This window comes from Bos grunniens, chromosome 13 (assembly GCF_055505025.1).
Source record: "Bos grunniens cultivar Pamir isolate PY7600 chromosome 13, Bosgru_T2T1.0, whole genome shotgun sequence".
Classification (NCBI taxonomy): domain Eukaryota; kingdom Metazoa; phylum Chordata; class Mammalia; order Artiodactyla; family Bovidae; genus Bos; species Bos grunniens.
In genome coordinates, this window is record NC_141177.1 from 79114718 (window position 1) to 79141152 (window position 26435).

Here is a 26435-nt window from a genome sequence, read left to right on the forward strand (position 1 = left end):
TCTCAAGAGTTTTCTCCAACACCACAGTTCAAAAGCATCAATTCTTCAGTGCTCAGCCTTCTTCACAGTCCAACTCTCACATCCATACATGACCACAGGGAAAACCACAGCCTTGACTAGACGGACCTTTGTTGGCAAAGTAATATCTCTGCTTTTGAATATGCTATCTAGGTTGGTCATAACTTTCCTTCCAAGGAGTAAGTGTCTTTTAATTTCATGGCTGCAGTCACCATCTGTAGTGATTTTGGAGCCCAGAAAAATAAAGTCTGACACTGTTTCCACTGTTTCCCCATCTATTTCCCATGAAGTGGTGGGACCAGATGCCATGATCTTCGTTTTCTGAATGTTGAGCTTTAAGCCAACTTTTTCACTCTCCTCTTTCACTTTCATCAAGAGGCTTTTTAGTTCCTCTTCACTTTCTGCCATAAGGGTGGTATCATCTGCATATCTGAGGTTATTGATATTTCTCCCGGCAATCTTGATTCTAGTTTGTGTTTCTTCCACTCCAGCGTTTCTCATGATGTACTCTGCATAGAAGTTAAATAAGCAGGGTGACAATATACAGCCTTGACGAACTCCTTTTCCTATTTGGAACCAGTCTGTTGTTCCATGTCCAGTTCTAACTGTTGCTTCCTGACCTGCATACAAATTTCTCAAGAGGCAGATCAGGTGGTCTGGTATTCCCATCTCCTGAAGAATTTTCCACAGTTTATTGTGATCCACACAGTCAAAGGCTTTGGCACAGTCAATAAAGCAGAAAAAGATGTTTTTCTGGAACTCTCTTGCTTTTTCTATGATCCAGTGGATCTTGGCAATTTGGTCTCTGGTTCCTCTGCCTTTTCTACAACCAGCTTGAACATCAGGAAGTTCACTGTTCACATATTGCTGAAGCCTGGCTTGGAGAATTTTGAGCATTACTTTACTAGCGTATGAGATGAGTGCAATTGTGCGGTAGTTTGAGCATTCTTTGGCATTGCCTTTCTTTGGGATTGGAATGAAAAGTGACCTTTTCCAGTCCTGTAGCCACACGACTGAGCAACTAAGCACAGCACAGCATGTATTAATAATAGTTCTATTTTTAGTTTTTTGAGAAAGCTCTGTACTGTTTTCCACAGTGGCTGCACCAAGTTACATTCCCACAATAGCGTATGAGGATTCCCTTTCCTCCCCATCTTTAGCAACATTTATTACTTGTCTTTTTTTTTTTTTTTCTTTTGATGATAGCCATTGTGATAGGTGTGAGGTGATATCTCATTTTGGTTTTGATTTGCATTTATTTATAATTAGTGATGTTGAGCATCTTTTCATGTGTTCGTTGGCCATCTGCATTTCTTCTTTGGAAAAATGTTTATTTATTTTTTCTGCCTATTTTAAAATCAAGTTGTTTGGGGTTATGATGTTGAGTTGCATAAACTATTCATATATTTTTATCATTTGCAAATATTTTCTCCCATTCAGTAGGTTGTCTTTTTGTTTGTTGATGGTTTCCTTTGCTGTGAGAAAGCTTTTCATGTTAATTTGATGGAAGAGATGTGTGTAATTTATTGAACAATTTCCTACCAAGAGATATTTAGTTTCCTTTTTCCTGTTTCAAATAAAGTTACAAGGAGTATCCTTTAAGCAAAAACTATTTGGACTTGTGTATTTCCAAGGCACAGAGTTTCAGATATGGATTTGCTGTGCAGTGGATGATTTTAAGAGTAGCAGATTCGATACAACTGAAGAGTAGATAGTGATCTGGAAAAAAGATCTGAATAAACTACTCAGAATTCAGTGTATAGAGAAGAAGGAATGAAAATATGAAAAAGCACTTCAGATGCACATATGTCTACACAGAGACAAAAAGAAAAGAAGAAGTGGGGAAAGAGAGTGGTTTGTTCTGGCCTTACCACAAGGCTTGCAGGGTCTTAGTTTCTGACCAGGGATTGAACCTGTGCCCTCTGCAGTGGAAACTCAGAGTCCTCACCTCTGAACCACCAGGAAAGTCCTAAAAGGAGTGTTCTTAAATGTGATGCCCAAGATATCTCCAGAATAAGTCAAAGACACCAGTCCTCAGATTAAAAGGTCCCAGTGAAGCCCATGAAAAATAATTTAAAGGAAGCTCATCTCGATATATGATAGTGAACTCAGAGTACACCGAGGCTCTCACAATCAGTTATTTCAAAAAGAAGACAAATAGCATGTACAAAGGAGTAGCTATGAGAGTAACAGCAGGCTTCTGGAAGCAACACTGGGAGGCAGGAATTGGGGAATAAGATTGATAAAGTGCAGGTGTTGGAAATACCTGTCAGTTTGTAAATGTATACCTTGAGCAAGAGCAAGGGGAAATAAAAATGTTTTCAGGCAAACACTGAGAGCTTTCACAAGTGGTAGACCTCACAAAGGGAGAGCATCAGGAATTTATTCAGGTAGAAAGAAAATAATTCCAGAAGGTATGCCTGAATGAAATGAAGGAAATCAAAACTAAAATAATGAATATGCTGTTAAACCTAAAAAATATTGATTAAATGAAACAATAATGATATCTAATTTAGAAGGTTAAAGCAATCAAGATAGACCTGAATTCTGGACAATAACCAAATCTTATTTAATAGAAGTGACTGGAGCACTCCTATTAAATCTCTTATGTAGAGAAGACTGAAGTTCATCTCTTACGTAGAGAAGACTGAAGATACAGATCATCTTTAAATGTCTTAAGCTAATAATGCATGTTAAAATTTCCATAGGAGTCCCTAAAAAGTGGCAATTGAATGCAGAACTTTCAAGCTAGTAAGATATTCAGGGAAAATAAACCTCAGTTGAAGTGGCATAGAGACAGGGAAAACCAACACACAAACAATAACAGGTGGGTAGAAAATAAGCTGAGAAAAACAAAAATAAATGTATCAACACTCATCATCCATACAGTAAAGAACTAAACTCCCTACTGAAATTCAATGATTTTTTTTCGGTTCCAATTAAAAAAAAAAAAAAAGTGAATGCTTTTCAAAGACAGAGGCAACAGGAAAGTTGAAAATTAAAGGTATAGAACAAATGCTTGTCATATATTAATTAAAAGAAAGTTTTTAGGAGTGAAATAATACAAAATAAAATCAAGTTAGAGCAGAAAGCAATATAAGAGGGAAAGAGGATCATTTACATAACAATAAAGTTTTTATTCATCTGAAAAATATGTTATAAATATGTATGCATCCTGCAAAGTAGACCTTAAATAAATAAACTGAGAATGTATAAAACTACATTTGTCATTGTTCTGTCTCTCAGTTGTTTCCAACTCTTCAACTCCATGGTCTGCAGCACACCAGGCTTCCCTATCCTTCACCATCTCTGGGAGCTTGCTCAAACTAATGTCCATTGAGACAGTGATGCCATCCAACCATCTCATCCTCTGTCTTTCCCTTCTCCCACTGCCTTTCCCAGCATCAGGGTCTTTTCTAATGAATTGGTTCTTCACATCAGGTGGCCAAAGTATTGGAGCTTCATCTTCAGCATCAGTCCCTCCAATGAACATTCAGGATTGATTTCCTTTAGGACTGACTGGTTTGATCTCCTTGCAGTCCAAGGGACTCTCAAGAGTCTTCTCCAACACCACAGTTCAAAAGCATCAATTCTTTGGTGCTCAGCTTTCTTTATGATCCAACTCTCACATCCATACATGACTATTGGAAAAACCCTAGCTTTGACTAAATGGACCTTTGTTGGCAAGGTAACATCTTTGCTTTTTAGTATGCTGTCTATGTTGATCATAGCTTTTCTTCAAAGGAGCAAGAGTCTTTATTTTATTTTATTTTTTTTTTGGAGCAAGAGTCTTAAAATTTCATGGCTACAGTCACCATCTGCAGTGATTTTGGAGCCCAAGAAAATAAAGTATGGCACTGTTTCGATTGTTTCCCCATCTATTTGCCATGAAGTGATGGGATTGGATACCATGATCTTAGTTTTCTGAATGTTGAGTTTTAAACCAGCTTTTTCTCTTTCTTCTTTCACTTTCATCAAGAGGCTCTTTAGTTCTTCACTTTCTGCCATAAGGGTGGTATCATCTGCATATCTGAGGTTATTGCTATTTCTCCCGTAAATCTTGATTCCAGTTTGTGTTTCATCCAGCCCAAAGTTTCTCATGATGTATTCTGCATATAAGTTAAATAAGCAGAGTGACAGCATATAGCCTTGAAGGGAAGCTAAAAAATCCATGTGTATGTTAGAAGATTTCAATATACCTCTCTAAGTGATTGATGGGTTAATCAAACAAAAATAAGACTATAGATGTTTTGAACAATGTAACTAACAAGTTTGACATAACAGACACATTTAAAATATTGTTCCTGTCAATGCATAGAAAATTTATGAAAATTAATGTTACACTAGGAGAAGGAAATGGCAGCCCACTCCAGTATTCTTGCCCGGAGAATCCTATGGATGGGGGAGCCTGGTCACACAGAGTTGGACACAACTGAGGCGACTTAGCATGCATGCATGTATTGGAGAAGGAAATGGAACCCACTCCAGTATTCTTGCCTGGAGAATCCCAGGGACAGAGGAGCCTGTGGGCTGCCGTCTGTGGGGTCGCACATAGTCAGACACGACTGAAGCGACTTAGCAGCAGAGGCAGCAGACCAGAAAGAAAATCTTTTAACTTTCCAAGATTTATAATCTTAATACTACATACTATAACTTCAACATAATTAAGTTAGAAATTAATAACAAAGTTATTCCGGAAAGCAAGGGATGCAGAATGCAAGGGAAGAGTTAATTTGTCCAAGAACAGGTCCCCTGAAGACTGGCCTTCCAGAAGAGGAACTGCCTCCTTCAAAGCTCCATGGAAACTGGCTGCAGTTTAGCACTTAAGATGTCAATTGAAGGCTTGGACTGCAGCCCTTGGATGAAGTCTGCCAGGAGAGGGGCAGTGGCTATCAACACGGAGCTGACAGGAGAGAGCTGCGGCCAAGACTGCCGCATCTTATTTTAGGATTAGAGGACTGTGTTGGATCCTCTCATCATGTAAGGGGAGACCCTCTTGCTTCTTCAGTAGTGATTCTTAGAAACCTTCAGGTGGGACTTCCCTGGTGGTCCAGTGGTTAAGAATCCACCTGCCAATGCAGGGGACACAGGTTTGGAAAATAAACTGGCATTTGCAATCCAGTTGTATATTCGCAACACCTGCACCTAAGAACTTCCACTCCAGAGAAACACGCTCACAGGTACACAGGAGTGTCCTTCCTCTGCCATTTTGTAAGCCAGTGAGGTTGCAACACGTAAAACCATGCCATTCTCTGCTTGGAGAAGAGCAGTGCTCACAGACAAATGGAATCTGGGAAGGGCCACTTCATTGCTCCTTACAGAGGCTCCCAGAGAACCAACATTAGGGCATGAAATTCACAAATGTCAGTTTCATATAGAGTTAGTATAAATAACCAGGCAACATTTTTCATGTTGACATTATGGTTTCCAACATCTTTGAGAAATCAAAATAAAAAATTTGAATGTACTACTACATTCCCTTAACTTTCTAAAATATATAGAACATGTAGACTTTTGACATCATAGCAACAAATGACTTGCTGATCAGCATAATTTTTCAAGTTTTCATTGTTTATTTTGCTGCTGTGGAAAGTCAACCGGTATTTGGGGTTGAGAATTTAATATTCATATCTTTTTTTAAAAAAAATTCTAATTTATTTTTTTCCCAAAATCGTCTCTAAGTGAGTTTATACCTCAGACATAATGGAGCTGGTGTAGGCATAATACTCCTGACTGTTTAAGGGGTCCCTTTAAAAATTCTTCAGGAAGTTAACTTGCAAACACCAACATTCTAACAAACACATATTTACCTAGGTATCAGAGTTAGAAAAATCAGTAAATTTTTATGCTTCCATTTCATAGGTAAATTAGAATTTTATTTTGTTAAAATGGAGGTTTTTTAAATTTATGGTTGTTCACTTGGGATAATGTTGTCATAAAATGTATCCTACTCTTGATCTGGAATTCATTTTTCCTTTACAGTATTTCCCTTTGAGCTACATACCATATGGAGATGTAGAAAAACACAGCTTTCCTGATTATTTACATTTTTGTGGACTAGAATCCCTTCAGGGATTGCATAAAAACTCCACAAGACTTTTGGCCCCCAAAAATCACTGAAACAAACTCTGTTATATATGAGATATTCCTCATTTGGGATACATTCATCTCTGCCTTCTTTTAAATTTTATTGTACCTGTTATTGTTGCTAGCATTATGACTGTTCACCAGCATCTGTTTTTCCAGGAGCTGACATTACCATGTGACTTGCTTTAGCCGGAGAAATTGAAGTGAAATAATGTGTGTCATTTCTGGATAGCAGCATTTAATTGTTAGGATAAAGACCCTGGAATGCTGAGTTAACACCTGTGGGTATAGGATTGCTGCCCTTGAGAGTCACCTGTACCCAGGAAGTACACAATTTGAAAGCAAGAGATAAATATTTGATGTGTTAAGATGCTGAGGTTTTAGAGATATTTGTTGCTGCAACCTAACTTAACCTGCCCTGAATAATGTAATATACATCTAGTTACTTAAGGGAGAAATGCCTCTACTAGTAAAGATATTATATTTCATCACAAGAATTTTATTATCAGAATTAAAATGTAAAGCCTTCTACTGACAGTGAACTATGATTCCTCCAGTAATTCAGTCTCAAAACTTTGGAATTATCTGTGATTCTTCCATTCAATGATTTGCTAAGTGTTCTTGATAGCATAAACAGAGACTGGGAGAGACTATGGTTCTAATTCCTGTTGTTTAAGTTGCTAAAGTTTTTTTGAGGGGGCAAGAGACATAATATTCATATGTCTCTGTTTCTATATTTTTAAAAATTAAAATTGGGAACCAGACATCCTGGAATGTGAAATCAAGTGGGCCTTAGAAAGCATCACTACGAACAAAGCTAGTGGAGGTGATGGAAGTCCAGTTGAACTATTCCAAATCCTGAAAGATGATGCTGTGAAAGTGCTGCACTCAATATGCCAGCAAATTTGGAAAACTCCACAGGACTGGAAAAGGTCAGTTTTCATTCCAATCCCAAAGAAATGCAATGCCAAAGAATGCTCAAACTACTGCACAATTGCACTCATCTCACACACTAGTAAAGTAATGCTCAAAATTCTCCAAACCAGGCTTCAGCAATACGTGAACAGTGAACTTCCTGATGTTCAAGCTGGTTTTAGAAAAGGCAGAGGAAGCAGAGATCAAATTGCCAAGATCCACTGGATCATAGAAAAAGCAAGAGAGTTCCAGAAAAACATCTACTTCTGCTTTATTGACTATGCCACAGCCTTTGACTGTGTGGATCACAATAAACTGTGGAAAATTCTTCAGGAGTTGGGAATACCAGACCACCTGATCTGCCTCTTGAGAAATTTGTATGCAGGTCAGGAAGCAACAGTTAGAACTGGACATGGAACAACAGACTGGTTCCAAATAGGAAAAGGAGTTCGTCAAAGCTGTATATTGTCACCCTGTTTATTTAACTTCTATGCAGAGTACATCATGAGAAACGCTGGACTGGAAGAAACACAAACTGGAATCAAGGTTGCTGGGAGAAATATCAATAACCTCAGATATGCAGATGATACCACCCTTATGGCAGAAAGTGAAGAGGAACTCAAAAGCCTCTTGATGAAAGTGAAAGAGGAGAGTGAAAAAGTTGGCTTAAAGCTCAACATTCAGAAAACGAAGATCATGGCATCCGGTCCCACCACTTCATAGGAAATAGATGGGGAAACAGTGTCAGACTTTATTTTTCTGGGCTCCAAAATCACTACAGATGGTGACTGCAGCCATGAAATTAAAAGACACTTACTCCTTGGAAGGGAGGTTATGACCAACCTAGATAGCATATTGAAAAGCAGAGACATTACCTTGCCAACAAAGGTTCGTCTAGTCAAGGCTGTGGTTTTTCCTGTGGTCATGCATGTATGTGACAGTTGGACTGTGAAGAAGGCTGAGCATGGAAGAATTGATGCTTTTGAAATGTGGTGTTGGAGAAGACTCTTGAGAGTCCCTTGGACTGCAAGGAGATCCAACCAGTCCATTCTGAAGGAGATCAGCCCTGGGATTTCTTTGGAAGGAATGATGCTAAAGCTGAAACTCCAGTACTTTGGCCACCTCATGCGAAGAGTTGACTCATTGGAAAAGACTCTGATGCTGGGAGGGATTGGAGGCAGGAGGAGAAGGGGACGACAGAGGATGAGATGGCTGGATGGCATCACTGACTCATGGACGTGAGTCTGAGTGAGCTCTGGGAGTTGGTGATGGACAGGGAGGCCTGGTGTGCTGCGGTTCATGGGGTCACAAAGAGTTGGACACGACTGAGTGACTGAACTGAACTGAACTGATCTGATCTGATGATATTTTAAGATTAATCTTCAGCTGTAATATTCTATGATGTTTTAGAATGTTTCTCAAGCAAGAATTTTTGTTTTGCTCTGTTGTGCACTTATTTTCTCACGGCCTTCTATCATCTCATGTTTTGGACTCTTGCCCTTTCTGTACCCAGCTCAAGCCTTTCCTTCTTAGATCTCACCTTGATGTCCTCAAAAGTCTTTGATTCCTTTCTAGTGTATAGACCAGTTGCTAGATGCTGTGGAGCTTGTAGAGCTGAATGTTTAAAATCCATAAGCTTTTCAACTTTCAGGAAGGTCTGGAAACCACATCTCAGGGGCAGAAGTGATCATGTCTGCCATTGCTTTCCTAGCCCATCCCTGTGACCAACATCAGTAATCAAATGCAACATATGAGTGAAGGTACAACTTAGGGTCATTGTCAACATCGAGCTTTAGGAAGTTACCACTTGTAAATCAGAGAATTAGACTCTCATTGAAATGCTTTTGTTGTCCCCGGTGTTGTGGTTAAGCACCACCTTTAGCAGTGTTCTAGTCCTTCTCATTGGACCAATATTAATTGGAAGGACTGATGCTAAAGCTGAAACTCCGATACTTTGGCCACCTGATGTGAGACCCTGATGCTAGGAAAGATTGAAGGCGGGAGGAGAAGGGGACAACAGAGGATGAGATGGTTGGATGGCATCACCAACTCGATGGACATGAGTTTGGGCAAGCTCTCAGAGTTGGTGATGGACAGGGAAGCCTGATGCTGCCGTCCATGGGGTCGCAAAGAGTCAGATACAACTGAGCAACTGAACTGAATTGAGTCCTTCTCAAGCAACTCATCCCCACAATCTATTTCATTTTCTATAGAAGAGTCTGTTGTGTCTTTATATTCTTACTCATATTACTCCCTCCATTTATAATGATTTCTATGAAAACAGTCACACCTATTCCTCCAGCACAAACTCAAATTTCTATTCCCCCACTGCCTTCTCCAACCCTGTATGGTCTCCTTTAAAAATGTTCACTGATTGATATCTCCCTTTTTCTGAGTGCCACACCCTTCCCCCATGACTCAAGTATCTCTGGAATTTACCAACAGAGTGTATACATATTGGCATATAGTTACTATCAATTCTGGTAGCATTTAAAAATGAACAAATATTTTATTAATCACCTATTGGTTGGAAATGCAGGAGCATTCACATCCATAAAGCATTTATTCAAGCTGCTGACATTGTTTGGTACACACAGGAATTCCACCTTGGAAGAAGTCTATGACACTCTACTTGTCCATGACCACAGTGGGCAAAACACTTCGTTAAGAAGTTTATGATGCTTTCCTTTCTTGGTGAGTTATATTTCTTTAGGGTAGGAATCACGTCTAACATTTTTCTGTGGCATGGCACCTTTCCCAGGCTCTCAGCCTCATCCCCAGCTACCAGGGGATAAGGATAAGCAGACACAGAAGAGAAGAATTACTTATTTCACTAAAATACTGCAGCTAACACACTGTTTAGAGATGCTGAGACATGTACCAAGTATGAAATAAATAGGGAGAAGGACAAGGCAAAAATATTTGTCCTATCTCAATGTTTCTCAAAATAGGGTCCAGTGGACTGCTGTCAGTCTGTGGTGTAAAGTGCATAGATTGTGAGTAAATATTTAGAAGATTCTAACCAATTTTCCTGTTATTGTTTTTCTGGTAATATTCATTCCAATTTAATTTCCTTGACTGTTGAATCTAATAATGGAAGTCTGGGCTTGTAGTTTGTGTGGCTTGGCTTATTTTTTATTTCACTTTCTAATAGCCATTCTTAAAATTCTACAAATGCATATATATGTGTGTGTGTGTGTGTGTATATATGTATATATATCCTTGACAGATTGGAAATTAAAAATAAAATGAACTGGCCCTTCATTACAGATCATTTGAGAATTATTTATTTATTTATCTATCTATATTCTGATTTTTCTCTAGATCTTTTCCCTATGTGAAAAAGGATTCCTACTAGCATCAAAATGTCTATTTTTGGTTATTCCTTGAAAAGAGGAAATGTTTTATCTTGAAGACTTTTCTTAGAGATAATATCAGTTCAATAATTATGCAGCAGTTGTTCAGCTTTTAAGTTAGAGACCTGAAACCAACTCACCCTCCTTCCTCAGCGAGTGCTATTATATTTAGAAAAATCAAGAAAACTGGCAGTGAATAGTTGGATTGTCCAACTGAAACTCTGAATTTCATGCATTTGGCTAGTTCTACCTTTAAATCATAAATATTGTTAAACATGGATTTTTGCCCCTGAAGAGTGAATAATAACTGTTATATCCTAGGAACAGATGACATATTGTGCTCAGAAATAGATTTCTATCCACAAATGCTGGCATTTAGAGGTTACCAGCTGTATATAGGATATAGGAGGTATAAAGCCCATTACAAGAATATAATTTGAGAGTTGCTGAAGTCATGTGGGGATTTGGTTTGCCTACATTTTCATTTAAATTATACTCACAAGTAATGCCATTGTGGATGAAGTCGTATCATTAAAAGTGTCAGACACTTCAGACTCCATTTCCATGTGCCCTATTATATGAAGACCTGCAACTCGAAATTCTCTCCAGACTAATCTGAGAGGAAAATATAGACTTTCATTCTGAATACATCCCAGAAGGGATTAAGTGACCTGATTTCAAGGGGGAAAAAAAAAAAATGGAACAGGCTATGTGATGACTAATTTGCCTCCCAGCAAAATAAAAGTAACAAACAACAATTTGATTCATAATAGAAGTTTCCCCAAAAGTCTAGTTTTCTGCTAACTCTGGCATATTCTATTTGCAAAATATGTTTAATGTATCTCATGTCATGTGCCTCTGTTTGTGAATTCAGGTTTCCTCTTTGCAGGAGCATGAAATCCAACATCTATTTTAAAGTAAAATTAAAGATTTGCAGAGTGTTTTGCCTATGTTCTCCTCTAGGTAAAACACTCTCTGACATACATCACAGCAGGATCCTCTATGACCCACCTCCCAGAATATTGGAAATAAAAGCAAAAATAAACAAATGGGACCTAATTAACCTTAAAAGCTTCTGCACATCAAAGGAAACTATTAGCAAGGTGAAAAGACAGCCTTCAGAATGGGAGAAAATAATTGCAAATGAAGCAACTGACAAACAACTAATCTCAAAAATATACAAGCAACTCCTACAGCTCAACTCCAGAAAAATAAATGACCCAATCAAAAAATGGGCCAAAGAACTAAATAGACATTTCTCCAAAGAAGACATACAGATGGCTAACAAACACATGAAAAGATGCTCAACATCACTCATTACCAGAGAAATGCAAATCAAAACCACAATGAGATACCATCTCACACCAGTCAGAATGGCTGTGATCCAAAAGTCTACAAATAATAAATGCTGGAGAGGGTGTGGAGAAAAGGGAACCCTCTTACACTGTTGGTGGGAATGCAAACTAGTACAGCCACTATGGAGAACAGTGTGGAGATTCCTTAAAAAACTGGAAATAGAACTGCCTTATGATCCAGCAATCCCACTGCTGGGCATACACACTGAGGAAACCAGAAGGGAAAGAGACACGTGTACCCCAATGTTCATCGCAGCACTGTTTATAATAGCCAGGACATGGAAGCGACCTAGATGTCCATCAGCAGATGAATGGATAAGAAAGCTATGGTACATATACACAATGGAGTATTACTCAGCCATTAAAAAGAATACATTTGAATCAGTTCTAATGAGGTGGATGAAACTGGAGCCTATTATACAGAGTGAAGTAAGCCAGAAGGAAAAACATAAATACAGTATACTAACGCATATATATGGAATTTAGAAAGATGGTAACAATAACCCTGTGTACGAGACAGCAAAAGAGACACTGATGTATAGAACAGTCTTATGGACTCTGTGGGAGAGGGAGAGGGTGGGAAGATTTGGGAGAGTGACATTGAAACATGTAGAATATCATGTAAGAAACGAGTTGCCAGTCCAGGTTCGATGCGCGATACTGGATGCTTGGGGCTAGAGCACTGGGACGACCCAGAGGGATGGTGTGGGGAGGGAGGAGGGAGGAGGGTTCAGGATGGGGAACACATGTATGCCTGTGGCGGATTCATTTTGATATTTGGCAAAACTAATACAATTATGTAAAGTTTAAAAATAAAATAAAATTTAAAAGAAAAAAAAAATAAAGATTTGCAGAAGGCATAAGAAAATACCACAGCAAACACATAATTTTCTTGGAAAGTAGGCACTCTGAGTCTCTCACTCTCCAGGAGAAACATCATAGTTATCTGGTGAATATTGTCAGTTTATTTGTATTTAATATGCAGTCTATTTGTTTTATTGAACAGGCTCTGATTTTGTCATGAAATGAAAATAAATAATTTTAGCAGTTTTCCCACTGAAGTAAAATTGCCAATATACAAAATGATTTATGAGGGGGCCTACTAATTGAAAAATAAATATGTTTTCATATAAATATATAAACAGCCTTGTACTGTCTCCTCTTTAGAGCCTTCTCATCTGGAACTCCTTAAATTAAATTTTGTAGTTGTTGTTCAGTTGCTCAGCCACGTTGACTCTTTGCAACCCCATGAATTATAGCACACCAGGCTTTCCTGTTCTTCACCATCTCCTAGACTTTGCTCAAACTGACATCCATTGAGTTGATGATGCCATCCAGCCATCTCATTCTCTGTCATTCCCTTCTCCTGCCCTCAGTCTTTCCCAGCATCAGGGTCTTCTCCAATGAGTTGGCTCTTCATATCAGGTAGCCAAAGTATTGGAGCTTCAGCATCAGCATCAGTCCTTCCAATGAATATTCAGAGTTGATTTTCTTTAGGATGGAGTAGTTGGATCTCCTTGCAGTCCGAGGGACTCTTAAGAGTCTTCTCCAACAGCACAGTTCAAAAACATCAATTCTTTGGCGCTCAGCCTTCTTTATGGTCCAGCTCTCACATCCATACATGACTACTGGAAAAACCATAGCTTTGGCTATATAGATCTTTGCTGGCAAAATGATGTCTCTGCTTTTAAATGTTTTAAATTTTATTAATGCTTTTAAATGTCATTAATGCAAAATTTTGAGGTGCATTAGTGATGATTTTGTTTCAGTATAGTAAATTGAATGGGATACTAGTTAGTCCAGATTTAATAGGCTTAAATATACATTATTTTAATCCTTTGATCCAGAAAATGATCCCTCTTTTTAAAGACTTTATCTCAGATTAAGAAATTTTATATCATTACCTTTAGGTGAGAACTTTGAAGATTATCGCCATTTTTTTATTCAATAGCATCTTTCGAGAAATAAGAGAAAGGAATATGTAAAAATGAGGAAAAACAGACCAAAATAGAATATCCAGTGTATACTTTAGTCTGAAATATTATTTCTGAAACTATTGAGAAACTGCCTTAGCCTTCTGATCCTGGTATCAGGAAAGTGTTAAAAACATTTGACAGGCTCACTAAAATCTGAATTTGCTATTATGTGAAGGTTTCAAGTGCTTTCTGAATTTTCCTAACTACATTCTTAAATGTTTGACTGAATTTAAGTTGTACCTAGAGCCTCATCAGTCAGCACCTTTGATATATGTCAAGATCAAACAGGGATTTCTAATATGGCATCTGATGTAACAGAGGAGTGAGATGCCAAACTATAAGATAGAAAAGCTGAGAGACTGGAAAAAGAATTCCAAACTCATCAGCAGTGACTCTCTCTTGTCACAGGCAGAGAAATGCTTTGAAAGTGATCTCAAGGAGAAGACAAATTCTGAGTGTAACAATGAGATTTCAGTAGCACAGAGAAGCTGGCAAGATGGCTGAAATCCAGACTGTGAAAGCTCCCTCAGTCAGCGTTCCTCAGACCTAGAGCAAGAGGAATCATTGCTGGGTCTTGAGATTGTTGCCATGTCATTGCTCCTGGAGGAATATCAGTGATTCTCTGCTGTGCATGACAGATAAATAATGTAATTAAATATTCACATTTAAACTTTTAAAAAGAATAGCACCACTATCTATATAGCTGAAACCACTGAAGAGTTTTCTATTCTTATTGTTGCTTACTTCAAATTATGACTTCTTTTCCTGGACTTTCAACAGTCCTGCCCTCCCCACTCCCAGAAAACTCCATATATCATGGTAGAATGTGTGGTCATGTCCTAAAAAAAAAAATCTCGTCTGCCACCATACCATGCTGAATACGCCCAATCTCATCTTAAAAAAAATAACTCACTCAAAATACTTCTTTTTTTTTTTTTTGTCTTTCAGGATAATTGTTCAAATGGAAGAGTTTTAAAAATGAACATATTTCTTTTTTCTCTGTTTCTTGTCAGTTTTGGGAAAGCTGTTCCATGTAATCACTAGTTAAAATTGTGAGTAGTCTCACTTTTCATTTTAGAACTTCTAAACCAAATACTATCTTGGTCTCATCTTCCCTGAAGGAAATTTCACAAAAATACACCTCAGAAACTTTAACTTGATGAGAAAAGAGCTGAAGAACTAGGACAGTCCATTTGAGGGTCACTCATTTCTCAGGCTGAGGTAACAGGAAAGAAAGAATGTGCTTCCCTTTTGGGGATGCACCCACTCAGGTCTCAATGTGCAGTGGAGGCTCATTATGTTTTGGAACTAAGGATTAAATCTGGGCAAATTTCCAAAATAGGCAACATTTTCTTTCTCATCAATATATTCCCCTTTCAGGTTTGTGGCTCCTCCTTCCATTTACCTCTGGAATCCAGCATTCCTCTCCTCTTTTCAAAACACAAATCCCTAAACATATATCCCAGAAATCTGCTTATAAATCTCTTCCACTCTCTTACTCTAGAGCAGTGCTCCCCAACTTGGAACCAGTCTGTTGTTCCATGTCCAGTTCTAACGGTTGCTTCCTGACCTGCATACAGGTTTCTCAAGAGGCAGGTCAGGTGGTCTGGTATTCCCATCTCTTTCAGAATTTTCCACAGTTGATTGTGATCCACACAGTCAAAGGCTTTGGCATAGTCAGTAAAGAAGAAGTAGATATTTTTCTGGAACTCTCTTGCTTTTTCGATGATTCAGTGGATGTTGGGAATTTGAACTCTGGTTCCTCTGCCTTTTCTAAAACCAGCTTGAACATCACGAAGTTCCCCGTTCACGTATTGCTGAAGCCTGGCTTGGAGAATTTTGAGCATTACTTTACTAGCATGTGAGATGAGTGCAATTGGGCAGTAGTTTGAGCATTCTTTGGCATTGCCATTCTTTGGGATTGGAATGAAAACTGACCTTTTCCAGTCCTGGGGCCACTGCTGAGTTTTCCAAATAGGAAAAGGAGTATGTCAAGGCTGTATATTGTCACCCTGCTTATTTAACTTCTATGCAGAGTACATCATGAGAAACACAGGGCTGGAGGAAGCACAAGCTGGAATCAAGATTGCCAGGAGAAATATCAATAACCTCAGATATGCAGATAACACCACCCTTATGGCAGAAAGTGAAGAGGAACTAAAAAGCCTCTTGATGAAAGTGAAAAAGGAGAGTGGAAAAGTTGCCTTAAAGCTCAACATTCAGAAAATGAATGGTTCCATTACTTCATGGGAAATAGATGAGAAAACAGTGGAAACAGTGTCAGACTACTTTTTTGGGCTCCAGAATCACTGCAGATGGTAATTGCAGCGATGAAATAAAATGATGCTCACTCCTTGGAAGGAAAGTTATGACCAACCTAGATAGCATATTGAAAAGCAGAGACATTACTTTGCCAACAAAGGTCCGTCTAGTCAAGGCTATGGTTTTCCCAGTGGTCATGTATGGATGTGAGAGTTGGACTGTGAAGAAAGTGAGTGAAGTCGCTCAGTCATGTCCGACTCTTTGCGACCCCATGGACTGTAGCCTACCAGGCTCCTCCCTCCATGGGATTCTTTAGGCAAGAGTACTGGAGTGGGTTGCCATTTTCCTCCTCCAGGGGATTTTCCCGACCCGGGGATTGAACCCAGGTCTCCCGCATTCCAGGCAGGCGCTTTAACCTCTAAGCCACCAGGGACTCCATACTGTGAAGAAAGCTGAGTGCCAAATAATTGATGCTATTGAACTGTGGTGTTGGAGAAGACTCTTGAGAGTCCCTTGGACTGCAAGGAGATCCAACCAGTCCATCCTAAAGATCAGTCCTAGGTGTTCATTGAAAGGACTGATGCTGAAGCTGAAACTCCAATATTTTGGCCACCTCATGCAAAGAGTTGACTCATTGGAAAAGACTCTGATGCTGGGAGGGATTGGGGGCAGGAGGAGAAGGGGACGACAGAGGATGAGATGGCTGGATGGCATCACCGACTTGATGGACATGAGTTTGAGTGAACCCTGGGAGTTGGTGATGTACAGGGAGGCCTGGCGTGCTGCGATTCATGGGGTGGCAAAGATTTGGACACGACTGAGCGACTCAACTCACTGAAGATGCATCAAAGTCAAAAGTAAGGGGGAAACAGTTAGGTTCTGGCATCCACCAGTGGTGGGAGTGATGTTGATTGAGTTGAGGTCAAGGGGATTTCACTGTCCCCACAGTGAGTCAGTTAAGTCTATTTTGGAGTGAAATTTTGTCTGCTAGACATCATTGCTAGCACTGGTGAAGAGAAATATCCTAGTCTGCTATTTCAGCAAATTACATGTGTTATCTGCAACAAGTGTTCCCATCAACCCATTTAAGTAGACTTATTCACTGAGCACAGAGGGAAAAAAAAGAGAAAGTAGAAATTCAGAGTTTCAGAATTTCTGCTTTGTGCAAAGCCTGTTACATATTAGCTCACTTGAGCCTAATTAATGTTTTATAAAATGAGAATTATTATATTTGTTTCAAAAAATAATAGCAGTCATCATTTATTTTTATGTCTTATTTAATTTTCTTTGTATTTAAGTATAGTTGATTTACAATATTGTATTAGTGTCAAGTGTAGAGCAAAGTGATACAGTTTATATATATATATATATTCATATATACCCATATATACATACATGTATATAAATATTATGTTTTCAGATTTTCCATTATAGACCATTACAAAATATTGAATATAGTTTCCTATGCTATACAGTAAATCCTTGTTTATTATCTCTTTTATGTATAGTGGTTTGTATCTATTAATCCTGAACTTGTTTATCTCTCCCCGCTCCCTTTCCTTCTTGGTAACCATTAAGTTTGTTTACTATGTCAGTGAGTCTGTTTCCATTTTGTATAAAGCTTCATTTGTATTATTTTTTAGATTCCATATGCACATGATATCATATATTTGTCTCTCTCTGACTTACTTCACTTAGCATGATATTCTCTAGGTCCATTTATGTGGCTGCAAACAGGAACATTTCAATCTCCTTACGTCTGAGTAGATACGACTTATAGACTTCCCAGGTGGCTCAGTGGTAAATAACCTGCCTGTGCAGGAGCTTCAGAAGACCCGGGCTCAATCTTTGGGTTGGAAGATCCCCTGGAGGAGGAATTGACAACCCACTCTGGTATTCTTGCCAGGATAATCCCATGGACAGAGGAGCCTGGAGGGCTCCATGAAGTTCCAAAGAGTCTGACACAACTGAGCATGCATGCACAAACATTTAGCAACTAAACAACAACAAATATTACACACACACACACACACACACACATCGCATTTCCTTAAGCTAATTGTCAATTGATGGACACTTGAGTTGTTTCTATGTCCTGGCTATTATAAATAGTGCTGAGATACAGACAGCTGGTTTGTGTGTATCTTTTCAAATTGGCGTTTTCATCTTTTCTAGATATATACCCAGGAGTGGGATTACTGGGTCATATCAACCGTCATTTATTGATCTCATGTATGATAGTCAATTTCCAGCTTATTGTCTTATTAACTCTGTTAAATTGATATCATTAATACCCATGTTTTCTAGATTGGGAAACTCAAGGTTAGTAGCAATTATCTCATTGAGCTGTAACTACAAAGCTGGAGTTATGAACCCATTTGCATTTTGCATAAGATTAAACAATAGCCAATGGGTATATAAACAGGAAATGGTTAAGCTGAGAAGCGAACTAAGGTTTGAATTGACACAATGCCAATGGCAAGGCTGTCTTGATTATGTGTGTGTTTGTGTGTGTGTATGTTTGTGTATGGTTGAGATAGATATGGCTTTTTTGCCATCCTTTCTGACTTTCTAAATTCTTAGCTCTTTTCTGAACTAATAAATGATTAATTTAAAAATAGGGAAATGTAAGGACAAAAGAAAGGGAAAAAGGAAAACATAGGGGCAAATAGTTTTACAATCAAAGTCAAAAGACCATTAGGATATAAGAGGAATAAAGCATAAACAGCGTAGATAAAGAATGATCAATAACACCTATCTATGGAATGCTGCTAAAATGCTAGTCATTGCATTAAATTTGATAGATTTTTCACACTTAAACCTCCAACAATTCTGTGAAGTAGACCTTATTATCTCCACTTAGAAAATGAAAACAGCATGTTACAAAGATGGTAAGTAATTTAGTCAAGGTCAAACTTCTAGTAAGATTCAGAATGCACACACTAGGAAATGCTCCTTTCTAAGGCTATTTGATACCCTCTCTTCCAGCCTTTCCTCCTAAGCTCAGATACCAATCCTCTCTTCTAAGGAAAGAAGACATTGCCCAGGAAGAGTTCTGCTGGTCTGGACTCTGGGTAGTTTAATAATAGCACTTTCCTTTTGGTCAGGTGGGAGAGGCAGAGAGGCTCTGACTTAGCTTGGAGAGCTGAGCGCTCAGAGATTCCACACCATCAGAGGAACTTCTATTCAAGGCAGAGCTAACCAGGTCATCTTAATGTTATTAGTTGATAGCAAAGATAAGAAAATATAAATTAAAAATAATTAGGATAAAAATTATTACAACATGGATAATTGAGAAGGAGATCAGCATGATGAAGTAGGAGGATACTGAGTTCACCTTGCCCCAAGAACACACCCAACATACATGTTCAGGTGGAGCTGTCTTCACTGAAAACAATCTGGATGCTAACAGGAAGATTCTTCTACAACCAAGACTGTAAAGGAAATATCCACACAAAGTAGAATGGGAAGGGAAGAGAAGTGATCAGTTTGGATCCCGTGTCCCAGGAGGTCAGGGGGATGTCATGGGCTCCTCCCTGGGGAGTGAGGACCTTGAGTCATTTATTAGATAGCACAGTCCTTGGTTCCAACAATGGAAAAATTAGCCCATGTAGCTAGTGTGAAAACCAGTGGCACTTACCAGGGGGCTGTAATAAACAGTGAATCTGCTTGTGAAGAGCTCACACACTTGCCTACTTACTCCCAGGAACAAGGTGGAAGAAGAAGACTGAGAAGAGCCCAGGGCTCTAGCCAGTTTCCTTCCACTGCCCAGCACATGCCCCAGCCCACAGCTGGTGCTGCTAAGGCCCTTCTTGCTTCAGCACAGCTCCTTGCTAGGGCAAAGGCTGCCATCGTTGAAGAAAGTGCACACTTGGGCAGGGGGAGGGCACGGCACCTGCTTAGACCCTGCCTTGCATCTGAACAGGGCAAAGGTGGCCACTGCTGGCATGCAAGGAGGTAGTGAATCCTCCTTGGAACTCTGGTTAGTTTGCCAGGACAGTCCCAGCATTCAACCTGGTTGCACCAGTGCCCACTTTATGCCACTAGAAGCTCCAGGGCTGCTTCCCTTTGGGGTAAAGGTGCTCTTGGTGGAGATGGAGAGAGCACACACAAAGATGGAACTGAACCAGCTTGGTTCAATCCTCAAGGCTTCTTCTGTTCAAGCACACTGGGACACTGCCCGCCCCCCCAACCTTAGGGCAGTTATGGCTGCTGAGCATAAGAAAAGTCCAGGTTCTCCTTAGCTTTTGCTTTAGCCCCTTCATCTCTACCCCCACGCCCCACGAAGGTGACAGGTCCCATCACACTCCAGATGAAGATGTGACCCATGGTCATTTCAGATCCAGCTCTTCCATCAAAGCCATGCAGACTATATAGGGGTGCCCCCACACAAGGTGACTCAAGGCTGGTATAGGTAACTGTGTTTCACCTAATTTCATCAGAAAGAGAATGTTAAACAAAATTATAGTCTAAGGGAGCTCTGGGACAATATCAGGTATACTCACATTTATAAGAATTCCAGAGGAGAAGACAAATAGGAAAGGTCAAAAATGTATTTGATGACATTACGGTTGAAAACTTCTCAAAGACAAAGAAAACAGATATCCTGGTACAGGAGGCATAGAGGGCTCCAAACAAGATGAACCCTAATAGACTCATACCAAGACATATCATAATTAAAATGGCAAAAGTGAAAGAGAATTTTAAAGGCAAAAGAGAAAACAAAAGTGTCAAGAGAACCCCCATAGAGCTATCAGCTGAGTGTTCCACAGACATTTTGCAAGCCAGAAGGCAGTGGCATAAAATATTTAAAGTGTTGAAAGGGGGGCACTTTCAACCTAGGACGCTCTACCCAGCAAGATTATTGTTCAGAATTGGAGAGAAGATAAAGTTCTCAGAGAAGCAAAACCTAAAAAAAATTCATCAATACTAAACCAAACATACAAAAAAGATTTTAAAAAAGGTCTTCTTTTAATGGAAAAGAAAAAGCTGCAAGAAGTAAGAATTTATAAGAAAGGAAAAGCCCCACTAGTAAAGGCAAATTGTAGTTGTCAGTAAGGAATCTGCCTGCCAATGCAGGAGACCCAGGTTCGCTTCCTTGGTCAGGAAGATACCCGGGAGAAGGAAATGGCAACCTACTCCAGTATTCTTGCCTGGGAAGAGGAGTCTGGTGGGCTACAGTCTTTGGGGTCACAAGAGTCTGACACAACTGAGTAACTCAACTACCATGCAAGTATCTAGCAAAGGCAAATATATAGTAAAGGCTATGGACCAACCACTTAAGTAAGCTAGTACAAGGATTAAAAGACAAAACTTATCAAATCAATTATAGCTACAACAAACAGTTAAGAGATAATAAACATGAAGATGTAAAATATGACACCAAAAACAGAAAATATGAGAAAGGAGGGTTAAAAACATGTAGATCTTTTGGGATATGTTTGAATTTAGATGACTACCAGTTTAAAACTGGAAGATATAGGTCAATATATATGAACCACATCATAACCACAATTCAAAAACTTACCATAAATACCCAAAAACTAGAAGTAAAGGAATACAAATATACTACTAAAGAACATCATTAAACCAGAGGGAATAAACTTGAAGAAGAAAACAGAGAAGAATGACAAAAACAATCATAAAATAAGTAACAAAATGGCAACAAGTATATATCTATCAATAATCACTTTAAGCGTCAATGGATTCCAGTCAAAAGATGCTGATTAGATTAAAAAACAAACAAGACTGATTTATATGCTGCTTACAAGAGACTCACTTTGGATGTAAATACACACAGAGACTAAAAGTGAGGGAGTGGAAAAAGATACTTCATGCAAATTGAAATGACAAAGAAGCTGAGGTGGTAATACTCATATTAGACAAGATTTTAAAACAAAGTCTACAATGAAAGCAAAGAAGGGCATTATATAATGATAAAGGGATCAATAGAAAAATAACATATACTTGTTAACATAAGAGCATCTAAATATGGAAAGCAGATATTAACAGACATTGAGGAAGAAGCTGACAGTAGCACAATGATAGGAGGAGAATTTAACAACTCATTACACCAATGGGCACATCATCCAGACAGTACATGATGACTCCCATTGTACAGAGGAGCGACTGAAGTTTGGGTTGGTTACTGGTCTCACCCATGGTGAAACAGCCTATATTTGGAATAGACAATGTCACACCCAGTTCTGCTCACCCCTAAAATGTCCACTTCTTCATTTCTGCAATGCTAGATCATAGAAGATTCCAGTTGGGCCAGATGGAAACCCTGGAGGATAAAACTAGTGTTTTAATACCTCCTTGGGGGTCATTAAATTTAGGTAGACATAGCAGCGGCAACTTGTTAATTACATTAAAAAGTTAAGAATTATTATTTTTCATTACGTTAAAACTCAGTTTCCACTTGGTATCAGTGCATCTTGCTTTCCTCATCAAATAATCTTTGAAAGGAGACTAATTTTTGAGAGTTTTGATTAAACACAGATTCCCAATCAGGCCTCTCCATTAATTCTGTATGATGTCTCAAATACCAAGAAACAACACTGGGTGAAATTTGCAAGACAGAGGGATATTACATTTCTAGATGGAAATATAAATATACCAGAATTTTTAAATATTTTTGTATGTACACAAAACTTAAAAAAAACAAAACTATGTATTCTATTTTTGTTGTATGTATACTTAAGGAAGCCACAAACCACTCATGAAAGCTTTTTTTATGGATGCCCTTTCACTGTGGTTAAGGATGTGCTACTCTATTTGCAAGCAGATTATAGGAAAACTTGCTCCTTTTCTCTCTTATTCCCCTCTTCTCTGCCTAAAAATATGGAAACGGAAACAGAACCAAGGTCCTATGAGGTGACACCTGATTTATCCCTGGATGCCTCTATGTATGTGGATGTGTGTGGGTGTGTGTCTATGTGAATCAACCTTTTCACTCAGCCAGCTCACCAGCTCAGCCCCCAAAACACCCACACTCAGTTCTGAGCTGAAGTCAGAGCCCAGCAAACACAGTCTCACTAGCTGGAACTAGGAGCGGGCAGGGAACAGCATTTGTTGCTCGCAGGTCCATCCCCTTGGCAGAAAAAACCCATGCCCACCTATTCAAATGTATCGCCAATGACCTTTAGTCTCAAGGCATTTGGTTGACATGAAGAGTATAGTGTGGTTCTTCATTTGTCTTACAGTTTATTGTGCACCATATTCAGTTTGAGAGCTATGATGAACACATACACACACACTTCTCCATCCCCAGTTAAAGCAAGGTTTCTCATATTCTGGCTAATAATAAACACTCAGTCTAGTTCTTTTTTTTTTTAGCACTCAGAAACTATTTTAGGCCACTTAATTATTATTTAACTGTAGCCTTTGAGCGTATTTTCAGGGAACATTGTAATGTTTTATCTACAGCCTGTAAATGCTGCTGCTATTTATATTTAGAGGAGACTATCTACTGAAGTTCAATAATCTTGAGTGTAGAATGAGTGTGAAGGTAGCAAAAATGCCATATATTCTACAGAATCAATTAAAGCAAGAGAGTAAGAGGTCAGATTTTAGGTGTTTAGGTTCTAGTCTCTGTGATGAGTTTGAGACACTTTGGTCAAAGATGTCTTCCCCACCAGCCTGGAAATTCTCAGAACCGTTGACTATTACAGCCACCTTTGAGTCTTGTGCTATATCCAGAACAAAGCTGATTTTAATTTTGACTTTGACCGACTACTACCAATGTCCTTAGTGAGTCATGAGTGGGTGGGGGCGGGCATCCATGTGTTATGACTGCAGCTGGAAAATACCCGCTTCCATTCCTAGTCCCCTCTCATCCAATTATCGGCCTTTTAGAGGCTTTAGACGGAGAAGGCAATGGCAACCCACTCCAGTAATCTTGCCTGGAAAATCCCATGGATGGAGAGCCGGGTAGGCTGCAGTCCATGGGGTCGCCAAGGGTTGGACACGACTGAACGACTTCACTTTAACTTTTCACTTCCATGCATTGGAGAAGGAAATGGCAACCTACTCCAGTGTTCTTGCCTGGAGAATCCTAGGGAGCCTGGTGGGCTGCTGTCTATGGGGTCGCACAGAGTCAGACCCTACTGAAGCGACTTAGCAGCAGCAGCAACAGCAGCAGAGGCTTTAGAACACTGGCAGCCAATCGAAATCCTCTGGGGGAGGAGAAAAAGCCTTTGGTTTGATTAGTGCATTGATGGAAAGGACAGAAGGAAGATAAAAGGAAATTGCTCTACTTGAAAATCCCAACCATTATTAGCCACAGTATATTTAATAGAGATCCCCCCATTAAGCGTTTTGTGCTGTGGATAGTTGATGCAATACCACATCATCTATGTTGCAGAAGCTTAATCTTTATCGACTTCTCTTTATCGGGTGATCTTCTGTTTTTAAATCAGAGTGATGTAAAGAATTCCATATATAGGACAGATAAGGCAACGTTATATTCTCTGACCTGATGTCACCTGGAGGCTCACACAGTTTTCCCCTGAGTGCCTCTCAAGTTCCAGGCAACATCTTCACGTGACCTCAGCACTCTATACAACCCAGTTTGGGGAACAACTTGTACACTAGAACCTTTTTCTTCAAAAGATCTCTGTGGGAGTCCTTGTAGGGGTAGCAGTGAACATCCAGCTGTGATATAGGAGAGGAGGCAGAGAGGGCAGAGGAAGTATGCCCACACATAACTGTGGCCGTTGGCTACTTCTATGGCAGAGGGGTGGTATATGTGTATGCCATATTGGGTCCATCTATATATCAGGTTCTCATCAGATAAAGGATTTTCTCAGGGCATAGAACCATCTATGGACAAGTTGGCTCCAAGAAGGAGCTTGAGAAATGGCCTTGCCAAAATCCAGCACTATGATTTTCTGCTTCCCCTTCTAGATTCTAGAACAGGTCTATGATGAATGGCTGACTCAGCTTCTCCTCCCAACAATCTGATTTGTAGTTTCTGAATGACTAATTGCACCCTATAAGGATATAAATATGGACAGAGAAAAGTAGTAATCAAAGATAAGAGTTAACTTCACAGAATTTTAAAGCTCAGAAGTTCCTACTCAGCACCTTCTGGGTCACTGGTGTAAGAGTTGTCCTAAGAATGTGGCTGCGGATCAGACAGTGTTCACTTCAAAACTTCCTTTGAACATAGCTTGTGAAATGCTTTTATTTACTGATGAGCTCTTCCTATTTTCCACAAGGGAAATAGAGTTCAGCTGTGACATGAGAGTATTCAAATCAGAGCATCTTAGTAATTAAAAAGATATTTTAAAATATTGACTAAGACTTTCAGGAAAAGATGGTGAAATAATGGCTTTTTTCCATTTTCCCTCCTGAAACCTGTTGGCATGAGGGTAGAGAGGAGAGGCTTGAAAATTACAAGACCCCAACTAGATCCACTGATGATTGCTGAAGCCCATGGTCACAGACAATAAAGAATATTAGCTAAGTGTAACATGGAAATAAATTCAAGGGAAGATGTCATGAGTAAATACAGAAGCACTCAGGTTTAAAGCAGGGTGCTATACTCTTTGAAAATAAATGGGAGGATTTGGTGTGAATGACAAATAAATGGAATGTGATGGGAGTCAGAAAAGGAAAAGTCAGCCTCCTTAAATGTGTTCTTTGGCTTGATGCAGCAGTCGGGGCAGGGGGCTAAAGAAAACATACTTTAAACACATTACCTTTATTGTCGTTCTTTTTTTGTGGACTGCATGCTTACTCTGGAGAACTGGCCTAGAGCTAAGGCAGTGAGGATTCATGAGAAGTAGCCAACAGTATCATAAGGATTCATCAGCATTGACTTTCAAGCATGATGCTAACTGGGTGTATGGGTAGCTGTGTCTGTGTCTGGGTTGGGAAGGGTGTAGGTATTTACAGCTGATAGAAGGTTCTTAGGACAGAAACTAGAAAATCACTAGAAAACTATTCCAAAACAGCATAGTGATTTTCACACTCCTGGATTTTCTCTTTTGTCACTCACATTTCTCCGCGTAGTCACCTAATCACACCTTGCACACTCCTACCCTAAAAAGCTATCTGAATGTTTTTCAGTAATTGAATGTTGGAAGAGAGTTGCTCCCATCCAAAGATCAGGGAGAAGCCAAAGGTCTCCATGTGGAAAGCAGACAAAGCTTCATTTCATATTCATGGAGCAAATATTTGAGTACAAGCAATGAGTCAAGCTCTGTTCTAGGCTCAGAATAGATAGATGGGCCTAGATGGTGAAGCAGACTGAGAGATCGTGGCACTTACTCTCCAAAATGGTGAAACGAATGTTATATGCAAAGGTCTGAAGATGCCCCTGGGAGACTTTCTCTGAAACAGAGGACCCTCCGAGTGAATTACCACACATGCTGCACATTCAAAGAAATTACAGAAAACAGGGGAACTTATATAATGAAGGATCAGACAATAGACAGGAAGACTGAGGATGGAGCTAGAAA